Source organism: Rhinolophus sinicus, linkage group LG05 (genome assembly GCF_036562045.2).
Source record: "Rhinolophus sinicus isolate RSC01 linkage group LG05, ASM3656204v1, whole genome shotgun sequence".
Lineage (NCBI taxonomy): Eukaryota > Metazoa > Chordata > Mammalia > Chiroptera > Rhinolophidae > Rhinolophus > Rhinolophus sinicus.
Window position 1 is genome coordinate 37,445,792 of NC_133755.1, and position 11,767 is coordinate 37,457,558.

The following is an 11,767-nucleotide window of genomic DNA, read 5'->3' on the forward strand; positions in this document are numbered from 1 at the left end:
CTGCTTCTACCTTGTGACATAAACAAAGATATCCATTAAATGGTGTTGATAATGCTACTCAAGTAGGAAATATACATGTACATTATCAATTCATATAGAATAAGCCTTGGCTCAACCTAATCAGATTATTTCTGATTATAGGTGATTTCTTTCTCAATAGGATATATACTCTCTCTACAAATCTTTCAACATGAAAAGAATTTCAGTATCACATTAAATCTAATATGAAACTTAATAAAAATTCCTCTAACCCAGGCATGCCTAATAATTCAGAATAAAATAAAGCTTTCCTACATAGCTGCAACAGTAGTCCCTTTCATGGTTTTCTATTTATTAACACCTTACTTGGTAATTTACTCAGCTATATAGCTTTTTTAATATTTTCCAACATTTTCAATTAGTTTTCCAGACAGCATTTCACTTACCCTGTACAACAGGAAAGATACAAACATGCATTAATGAATATCTCATAAGGATATGCCAGACACTTCACATATGAAAGCATTTTCTGGATAACACCTCTGAGCTTGTTTCCATAGTAACTTGTACACAGTTACACATCAAATAAATAGCAGAAATCCAGGTTTCTCTGACTCCTAAGCATAAGATCTTTCTACAATATGTTTAAAAACCCTCTTCAACGTAACCATCTTCACTGTCCTGCATCTTTTCTTTAGGAGGTAACACAATTTATGTTTTGTATAATGAAACAGTATGTAACTTGTTACCTAAAGATGTTTAATTTTGATAGATATACGAGGTCTGACAATTAAGTTCAAGAACTTGTTACAAGGATGTTGCTAACCTTTTTTGTTATCAGAGGGATTATTCATTATGAATTTGTACCAACTGGACTAATAACCCAGTTTACTATTTGGAAGTGCTGACAGGCTGCGTGAAACATTTAGACAACCTGAAGTTTTCACCAACAATACATGGCTCTTGCATCACGACAATGCACCATCTCACACGGCACAGTCTGTGAGGATTTTTAGCCAGTAAACAAATTACTATATTGGAAACCCCTCCCTTCTCACCTGATCTGGCCCCCAATGACTTCTTTCTTTACCTGAAGATATAGGAAATATTGAAAGGAAGACATTTTGGTGACATTCAGGATATCAGGGATAATACGACAACAGATCTGATGGCCATTCCAGAAAAAGAATTTCAAAATTGCTTTGAAGGGTGGACTAGGCGCTGGCAGCAGTGCATACCTTCCCAAGGAGAGTACTTCAAAGATGACCATAGTAATATTCAGCAATGAGAAATGTAGCACTTTTTCTAGGATGAGTTCACGAACTTAATTGTCAGACTTCATATATAGGTTCCCACAAATATAATGAGCTTATCTAAGAATCACATGCTATAGCTCACAATCACATAGGTGAATTCAAAGAGCTAACCTTCTATTTTACAAACAAACCTGAATCCAAAGAAGTTTATGATTCCCCATTGATTCTTCTACCATTTAATATGTGTATAACTATGTTTCTAGACCAACTGTTAAGTCTCTCTATAGCCCTTGGAATTCACTTCCAAAACATTTTCTCTCATTCTGCCCTAATCACACACACACAAAACTCAGACTCTCATTCCTCAGAGTACAAATAGTTAGGTGTTAAGTTTTAGGAATTTAAGAAAAGTATGAGTGTAAACCCCACACGGAGAAAAGACACTTTTAATATAAATCTGTAATGGAGTGGATTTTTAAAAATAGGTCTTTCTACTCCTATTTGAGGCCTCTATTATACTTCTTTTTCTCACTCCCAAACAACACATCCACTCTTCAATCTACCAAGACCTGTAAATAAGTACCATTTTATAGATACCACCTACATACATAAAAAGTTTATCATGTAGGGGAACAAAGGTTGTTTTGATATCAACTCTGAATATTTAAAAACATGAATGTGACCCATTTTTTTAAGGCTGATTTTAAAAGTTTGACCACTGTCTACAGATATGCATCTCATCTTAAATAGCAAAAATACACTTTTCATTTTCTACTAATGAAGTACCTGAAATGTGTATTATTTCACACCTTGAAGGTGGCATTTAATTTTAACATATGTAAAGTATTACATAGTACCTGATAAAATAGTCAATAAATATTCTCTAATATTACTTTACATTGTGTATTCAGAGTACCAGGAGTTCAGTCTCACTGACATTCACAATGATGACAATCATGCCTATAGTTTAAGAACCATATTTGGTCTATTAGATATTTTTCAAATATTAGTATTTTATATATTTCTCTTCTTCATAGACACATATCATTTTTAAATTATAACTTTGGAGCAATTGTAAATATCAACGTAAGCATCATACTCCTGTAATTTACTACTCTTTTTTTTTTTCCCAAGTCAAGTTGTTGTCCTTTCAATCTTAGTTGTGGAGGGTGCCGTTCAGCTTCAAGTTGTTGTTCTTTCAGTCTTAGTTGAGGGTACAGCTCAGCTCCAGGTCCAGTTGCCGTTTCTAGTTGCAGGGGGCACAGCCCACCATCCCTTGCGGGAATCAAACCGGCAACCTTGTGATTGAGAGGACGTGCTCCAACCAACTGAGCCGGGAGCTCAGCAGCAGCTCAGCTCAAGGTGCCGGGTTCAATCTTAGTTGCAGGGGGCGCTGCCCACCATCCCTTGCGGGACTCGCGGAGTTGAACTGGCAACCTTGTGGTTGAGAGCCCACTGGCCCATGTGGGAATCGAACTGGCAGCTTTCGGAGTTAGGAGCATGGAGCTCTAACCGCCTGAGCCACCAGGCCAGCCCTGTAATTTACTACTCTTGATTCTTTCAGTCAGTTATGTGATAATTGTGCTTAAAGTTGCCTCTCAACACATCATGTTAAAAATCTACATATGAAATGTTCCAGTTATACCTATCTTTATTCAGCAAAATACTTGACTATATTTTCTATGAATTTATTTAGCTTTTAACAATCTATTTTAATGCATTTCTAAAGCCTTAAAATAAACTCACCCTCAGCATACATTAAAAATTCAAAGATTAGGGGCTGTCCGGTAGCTCAGGCAGTTAGAGCTCCATGCTCCTAACTCCGAAGGCTACCAGTTCGATTCCCACATGGGCCAGTGGGCTCTCAACCACAAGGTTGCCAGTTCAATTCCTCGAGTCCCGCAAGGGATGGTGGGCTCCGCCCCCTGCAACTAAGATTGAACCCGGCACCTTGAGCTGAGCTGCCACTGAGCTCCCAGATGGCTCAGTTGGTTGGAGTGCGTCCTCTCAATCACAAGGTTGCCAGTTTGATTCCCACAAGGGATGGTGGGCTGTGCCCCCTGCAACTAGAAATGGCAACTGGACCTGGAGCTGAGCTGCACCCTCCACAAGAAAGACTGAAAGGACAACAACTTGACTTGGAAAAAAAAAGGCCTGGAAGTACACACTGTTCCCCAATAAAGTCCTGTTCCCCTTCCCCAATAAAAATCTTTAAAAAAAAACACAAATTCAAAGATTAGTGGAATGATTTTTTTAATCCTGTAGCTACTCTTCAGAGAATTTTAACTCCTCCAGAGACAACTACTAAAATTATTCTTCTATATGTCAAATTTGTATGATGAGAATAGCTTTATTGAGTTTCACGCCTTTTTCATTCTTTCATTTTACCTTTCTAAAATATATAGTTCACTACTAATTTCTTGGTGGATTTATTTTATTGTACTGAACCTCCTTGTCATAAGTGGTTTGCCAACACACATATACACATTCTACAACTGGAAAAACCACCACAATCTTACAATTTCTTTTATTCTTCCTGCTTTCCTATCCTCCACAGAATTTTTTTTTTTAACTACAGTGTTCTACTTCCTAATCAATTCATCTTAATTCCCCTCCAATTTAACTTTACTCTGCTATACTCCACCTAATCACTATACTCTCAAATCTCCAATTACCCCTTCTTGATTCAACCCAAAGATCTCGGTTTTCTTTATTCTTTACTGATGCCAGACACTAAGTGACTATTATCTCATATCACTAAGGCCAAAAGCAAGAACAATTTCATTGTATTTACATCTACATCTTAGACTGTTTATCAGATACACAAACTCATCAAATCCTAGGCTTCAATTAAACTTCTAGCCTACTTTCTCTAACTCTTTACAACTTTGTGTGTCTTATATGTAACGCATGTACATAAACACCTGAAATTTAGTATACTAAAAACAATTCATCTCCTTTCCCACCTAGAAAAATTTTGTCCCACATTACCTCCCCGCATACAATTACACAATGTTGAACAATGATTAGAACAGAAAACACAACAGATGTAAGATACTCATGAATTTACAAGCTTTTGGAGAAAATGAATGCTATTTTATAATATGTACAAAATGTGTGCCTTGCTTATATTAAATTTTCCTTTTATTTTGCAAAAAACTTTATATAACATTTCTTAATGAAGATAGCAGGGAAACCTTGAAGCAGATTTGTGATATGGCTTAAAAGGTTACATGATGGTTAAGACCTATCTTTCTAATATGAACTGGAAGATCTCAGCTAAAATAAGAACCTTATAGCAAGAGCCAGTTCATTACAACTCCTTGCTCCAATCTCTTTTCTTCTTTCCAGTATATTTTCTTCTTTCTAGTACATTCTCTACTCTGCACTCAGAATTATCTTTCTATGAAACTAATCCTGTCAGTAATCAAAAATGCCTCCCACAGCACACAAAGTCAAGCTCAAATTCTTTAATCTGGTATTCAACTATTTACAATCTGGTGTCGGCATGTTTGTCACATTTCAGTGAGCCACACCCTCCGCCTTGTTCCATTTACACCATCCTCTTCATCCATTAAGACCCAGCAAAAATAAGGGAGTAATGATACGTGGTAAGCAATGACTCGGCACAAAGACTACCAAGATGAAAAAGAAAGGTTCCAGCTATAAAGAACCACTTTTGGTGGAGAGACAGACACACAAGCAAACAAATCAACGTTACTTAACAGAAAGGCTGACATAAAATGCAAGCAGAATACAAATAGGCAAATTATTAATTCAAACTAGCAAAATCAGAGAAAGCTTCAAGCAAAAAATAAACAGTTGTTCATGGATCAAAGAATAATAGTTAACACGTACCATGTTACCCGAAAATACTACCTAGCCGGACCATCAGCTCTAATGCGTCTTTTGGAGCAAAAATTAATATAAGACCCGGTCTTATTTTAATATAAGACCGGGTCTTATATAAGATCGGGTTTTATATAATAATATAATATAATATAATATAATATAATATAATATAATATAATATAATATAAATACCGGGTCTTATATTAATTTTTGTTCCAAAAGACCCATTAGAGCTGATGGTCCAGCTAGGTCTTATTTTTGGAGAAACACGTTAGCACTTACTATATATGCCAAAATCTACATATATAGAAAGAAATTATATTTCTTTCTCTACAGTTCCAATTATATCTCTTGCTTTTATAACGAATTATGCTTGCATAATTGTAATATCGTAAACAGTTTATAAGTTTTCAATATTTAAGAACCAATCTTTAAACAAAGCACAGAAGACCAAATAAAGTCACAGAATGTAGATGTTATTAATATAAACATATAGTAGTAAATTGCAGCAGTGAAAATGCTGGTAAGAAAAGCTGACCCCTATTACATACTTACTATATACAAGGCACTATGCTAAAACGCCTTACATGGGATGGCAGCACTGAGCAGTAGCCAAAAAAACAGATTCAGAAACCAGACTGCTTGGGATTTGATATCCAGTTCCACTGCTTACCAGTTTCATGACCTTGGGCAAGTTGTCGTATTTTGTTAATACATTTATCTCATTTTAAGAATTCTGAAATTGAGATGAGTCTTACATTAGAGAGCATGTCATAAGTTTGGCAGCGGTTACTTTCTTTTCTTAGTACAAAAAATAATAGTGAGCCTTAAATCAAAGGCAAAGGGATATTGTTATAGTTTAAAAGAGACTTTAAGACACCAAATGTAAGGAATGAACCTTGATTGGATCCTGAATGGAAAAAACGGTACGTAAGTAAATGGTGAGAGTTGAAATCACTGTTCTTGTTCTAAGATGTGTAGTAGTCCACATTTTAGGTTCCATAGGAATCTCCTTTTCCTAGCCACTGACATTTTTCAAGGTCCAGGCCAGCTGTCTTGAAGAATGTGCCATGTTTTGGATCTGTTTGATTATTTTCTTATTATTAGACCCAGGTTGGCAAGAATACTACATAGGTATTGTTGTATACATAGGTGTTGTTATAGACATGGAGTTTAAAATTATTCTTATAGAAAATTCTTAATAGAAACATAAAGATATAAAGCATGGGATTTTAAAAAGAAACATTTGAGCTTGGTTTGAAATCAAATTTCCACTCTCTTTTCTTTTTCCTTGTGCCTAAGAAATAAGTACAATGTTCACATTTGCACCTGTATTCTGGCATTCTGTCACCTGTATACATGTTATATTTTAACCAAAAATGTCTGACGGTCAAAAGCTTTTCTTTCCCTTTATTTTTCCCAAAATATGTATCCCAGTCCTCTTAAGTCTTTTCCTTATTTCCAACGAGTGAATTCTATTTAAAGGAGGAATTGGGGGGAGAGGGAGGACCAGTATTGGAAATTAAGAGAAAAGGGCAGTTACTGTCTTACGAAGCATCTGGAGTGATTAGTACCAACATCAGACTGCATACCAGCTGTTAAGTTAAGCAAATGTCTTTATTTTTATTGATCTTGCCCTTTATATCTCTAAATGAAAAACAATAAAGAGACCTGGTGTAACTTTTAACTCAAAGTCCTACTATTTGGTTCTCATTTCTGACTCATAAAAATTTCAACTGGAAAAAAATTTACAGTTTTATACAACCATATATTATAACACAGCATACGTATATAAGTTTGTGTTGTGTGTGTGTGTGTGTGTGTGTGTGTGTGTGAGAGAGAGAGAGAGAGAGAGAGAGAGAGAGAGAGAGAGAGAGAAAGAATTATATTAGAACATGGTATTAACCTCTGTGTCTCAGTTTCCTCATCAGTAACATGGGTAAAACAAAGCCTACCTTTTTGGGTTATTATGAGGAATAAATCAAATAAGTTTATATCTATAAAGTACTTAAAATAGTGCCTGGACATAGTATCTGTTACATGAATAGAATACATAATAAATCTGAATTTTCACCATAGTTCTTACATCTTACATTTGTTATTTTCTCCGTTAAAGATAAGAAAACTGAGCTTTAGATAGGTTAAGCAACATGCCCAAGGTCACACATGTAGTAGGTGTAGAGCTGGGATCAGAACTTAACCAGCCTAACTTCTGAGCCCCTGCTCCTATCCACGTCACTATTCAGTTGTACAGACTTTGCATATAATTATTTATTCAGCCATTGCCTTATTATTGGAAAACCAGATATCCAGGGTTTTTTGCCACTACAGATAAATGCCACAATAAATATCTTTGTACATACATCCTCATATATCAGGGCTTTTGTTTTTAAAGGAAAAAATCCAAATGTAAAGTCACTTGGCCAAAATGTTTGTATATTTTTAATAGAAATTACTAATTTAAAAAAGTTTATTATAGCAGGTGTATCTTTCCTTTTACAATATCTGGATTTCCTGTCTTACTAAAAAATGTCATCTCTACTCCACTTGTGCAAATATTCTTCTAATTTCTTCATATATCTATCTTTAACTCATTTACAATTTACTTTTTGTGTATTTTATGATGAGGGAATTTAGTTGTTTTTCTTATAGATGGATAGCAAATTATACTAGCAGTACTTATTAAGACATCGTTTTCCACCATGGTAAAATGTCACCCTTGTCACATATTAAATATGTCATTCCCAAGCTCCCTTCCTGTACTCACACCAAATTACTTTTGATCTCTATATGTCTTCGGCTCATGCTCTTTCATCCACTTAGGAAAGGCCTTTCTCAGCTCTGTAAGTCAATACCTCACCATCTGCCAAAGCCCTATACAAGTGCCATTTCTACCCTTCCTTCCTCTCGTCCCTTGCTAGAGGTATTCACCCCCTCCTTTGAATGTCTGCAATACTTTATTTGTACAGTATCTGCCTAACAACACTTCTTACGTTTAATAAATTAGTTATGTACAAGTCTTATTTCGCTTTCTAGATGGTAATGTATTGGTGGACTTGATCGCTAGCTAACTCATTTTTATAGCATCCTTAGTACTAATGACTATGCCTCCAATCCATATTTGAGTAACTGCACAACTTTTTTGATACCTCCCCAGATCTGTAGTTCTGCAGCTAATTAAAAAGTGCTGCATTAAGACTAACTCCTTCGCATGCAGCAAAGGATAGCTTTGCCAAATAAGGGGAATTTTTCTGGAAACTATGAATCAGAAAGTTAAAATAAATGAAAATTAAAACTGCATATTCTCTATCATATTTATAGGAGAAAAAGTCAAGAGACTATTAAATGAAATAACATTGACTGTTTTTTCAAAATAACAATTTCTAGGCTATAGCGGAGTTAATACAGATTGAGGGCACTCTTCTACATATTTACATCCAAAATCCTCCACAATGATAACTGATGTGCATAATAATGACAGTGCAAGGTAAGATTAAGTGACTTATAAATTATCAAAGACATAATGCAAACAGGACCAACTGTATTACAGCAAAGTAGGTATTCACTACATTGCAAAAATTTGGGTGCTAGAAAGGTTCCTTACTTGCCCGTAAACAGCTTCCCATTTAGTAACCTAATGCCTAAAAATTTATCATTAATATTCGTGCCTTTCATGTAAGAGTCTAAACCAATGGTTCTCAACCATGGACCATTTTGCCTGACAAGGGAAAGGGCATTTGGAAATGTCTGCAGATATTTTTGGTTGTCACAACTGGTGGGGAGAGGGGGCTACAAGCATCCAATGGACACAATCCAGGGATACTACCAAACATCCCATAGTGCACAAGACAACCCCTCACAATAAAGGAGCATCTGGCTCAAAATGTCAGTAGAGCCAAAGCTGAGAAACTCTAGTCTATACTCTGCTAAAGTGCAAAAACATTTGTTTTTAATTTAAGGTATACACCTTAGCAAGCCCTGCACTTCAATCCAATCCAGTCAAGCCTTTTTTCCCTCTATTCCTCCTCCATGCTGCCAAATCCAATGGTCACTTATTTAAATCCTCATCTTATACAACTCCTCAGCAGCATTTATTTGCCTTAGCTAGCTGGTCACTCCCTCCTCCTTGAAACACTTCTTTCTCTAGACTTCCTTGATACCTCAGTTTCTTGATTTTCTTTCTGCTGTCCCAGTCTGTTTGGTTAATTCTTCAGTGCTGTTCAATATCTAATGTTGCAAGGACCCTTTTCTTCCCTTTGTTATCCTCATTTTTTTCCCTAGATGATCTCAGCCAGAACCATTTCTCAGTGGGGGCATCCATTCCAAGACCCCCAGTGGATTCCTTGAAACCATGGATAGTACTGAACTATATATACTGTTTTTTCCTACATATACATATCTATGGTAAAGTTTAATATATAAGTTAGGCACAGTAAGAGATAAAAAACAATAATTAATAATAAAATAGGACAATTATAACAATATACTGTAATAAAAGCTATGTGAATGTGGTCTCAAAATAATTAGGTTGGTGCAAAATTGAGGTTTAAAAGGTTAAAAACAATTGCAAAAACCGCAATTACTTTTGCACCAACCTAATATCTTATTGTACTATACTCACAATGTGGATACTTTGGACAAAGAGATTATTCACATCCTACGCAGGATAAAGCCAAATGGCATATGATTTCATCACACTACTCAGAATGGCATGCAATTGGAAACTTATTAATAGTTATTTATGAAAATTCCCATTTAGTGTTTTCAGACCGCAGATGACCACTGGTAACTAGAACCTCAGAAAACGAAACTGAGGATAAAGGGGGACTTTTTTCCTTCATGACTTCAGGACATTCCTATCTTATTGACCAAGATTATTCAATTATTTCCCCTAACTTTTCTTCTACTGTTTTCTTTTTTCATTGTTCTTCATTTAAATATTTAATCCATTTGGAATTATTAATCTTTGTATCCTTGAGAAACGGGTCACCTCAGATAATTCCAATGCAAAAAGTCTACAATCTCAAGAAATTCTGACCTATTGAATAAAGCTCAAACACTTCAGCAGGGCATATGCAACCCGCCCTGAACTAACCACCTCTGTTCCTCTGCAGCATCAATCTCCTGCAGGTAATTCCCTCCCACCCTGCCCTTTGACTACACCAAAAAGCCCTAATGGACCATGGTGGATTATACCTGAAATGCACTTCCCCACCTGCCCACCTGATGACCTCCTATAAATCCTTAAAACACACTTTCTAATGTCACCTCTCCTGGGAAGCCTTTCCTGTCCAACCCCAGAGTTGCTCACTTCCTTCTTTATTATCTCCATTCGTACATCCCTCTATTGTATAATTCATAATACCTGCCCCATAATACATACAAAGTAATTGGACTAGTGCCTAGCGCAGAGTAAATGCTAAAGAAATGTTAATTACTATTATTATTACAATAGGTTGCAATTACTTGCTTGTGTAACCTCTCTTGCTAGACCACGAGACACAGACGATAGAGACACATTTATCTGCCATTTTACTAATCCCAGTGGTCTAGCACGTATTAAAATTAATAACAAGGGCAAAATACATTAATGAACAATTCTGGAACAAAGTAATTTTCTTCGATACTGTGGATTTATATTTTTAAAAAAGGAACTTTTTAAGATGACGAATAGAAAGCTCCTCCTACATTTTGGTTTGGTTCAAATTCGCGCCGGGGGCGGGGGGAGGGCTGTCTTTAGCATATCCAGAAAGAAGATTTAGCTTTTCTCACCTTCAGAAAGACAACGATAGGTGCTCTGTGGCTAACACTGTATAACCCATTATGTTAGACGTTAAAACAATGGTATTTTTTAAAGAGTGGGAGGGGACTCCAAAACTTTTTGTCTTATTTTGAATGCCGTCAGCCGTGTCTTAACCTCACGCGACTCATAACCTCACACTCATCTGGCCCTGAACCTCACATAAGGAAACTTAGGAGCTTCTTTGAGAAAACAACAATTCAACTCTGGGGATGAAGGAGATGCCCCGCGTGGGGTCAAAATGTAGGGACCGTGATGTCTAGCTGCCCTCCACCACGAGGAGAGGCTCCGTCCGTGACAACCTCAGACAATTAAAGCATTCTCATACTAGGACAGGTTTCCTCCTGTTGGGGATCCCCATGCCCAGGGCTGCACAGACTGAGCCAACTGCCCTGCGTTAGTCCGTAGCTGCTAAGAACTGAGCTAACCGCCGCCCACAACCGAAGAGGCGGAGAAACTTCAAGCCGGAGAGATGAGGCGTTCAGATGCTATAGGCGGAGAAAAGGAAAACGAAAAGCAGCGACAGGGTAAATCAGTCAGAAACACCGCCACTTCTCAATGATCGGTGCTTCGAATTTTCTCGTCTCAAGACCAGCACCTGCAGCCACTCACACTTTTCTTCCCGCTCCAGTGCGGGTCAAACCGCTGCCCATTCGCTAGAGAGCCGCACGGGTGGCAGGAGGGAGCGGCCGCCACCTTCGGGACTCACCCGCTCCTTGTGCCCCCACTTCTCTGCGGAAAAGACAGGTCCGAGGCCGGGTCTTCGGGCGTCCCCGCTGGGAAGGCCGCTACGTTCGATTCCCCCGCGAAATCGCGGTTGTAGGAGACCAGCCAGTGTCCCGGCTTCCGTAGGCGGACGGCCCGGCGGCCCCGGATGTTG

At 37.3% G+C, this 11,767-nt stretch overlaps 1 protein-coding gene across 4 annotated transcripts in view; it reads right to left on the minus strand.

Moving 5' to 3' along the window:
• The window catches only part of LOC109439164 (ankyrin repeat and SOCS box protein 3), a 142,865-nt gene that overhangs the window by 84,128 nt on the left and 46,970 nt on the right, over nucleotides 1–11,767 (minus strand). Inside the window, exon 1 of one of the 4 annotated variants that reach the window (XM_019719439.2) lies at nucleotides 11,597–11,762. The exons of 1 other annotated variant lie outside the window; for it this stretch is intronic. The gene's annotated coding sequence lies outside the window, so the exon portion shown is untranslated. Of the gene's footprint in view, nucleotides 1–11,499; nucleotides 11,519–11,596; nucleotides 11,763–11,767 lie in introns of those variants that run through there. 2 more of the 4 variants (XM_019719447.2, XM_074331985.1) reach the window with 2 other exon arrangements.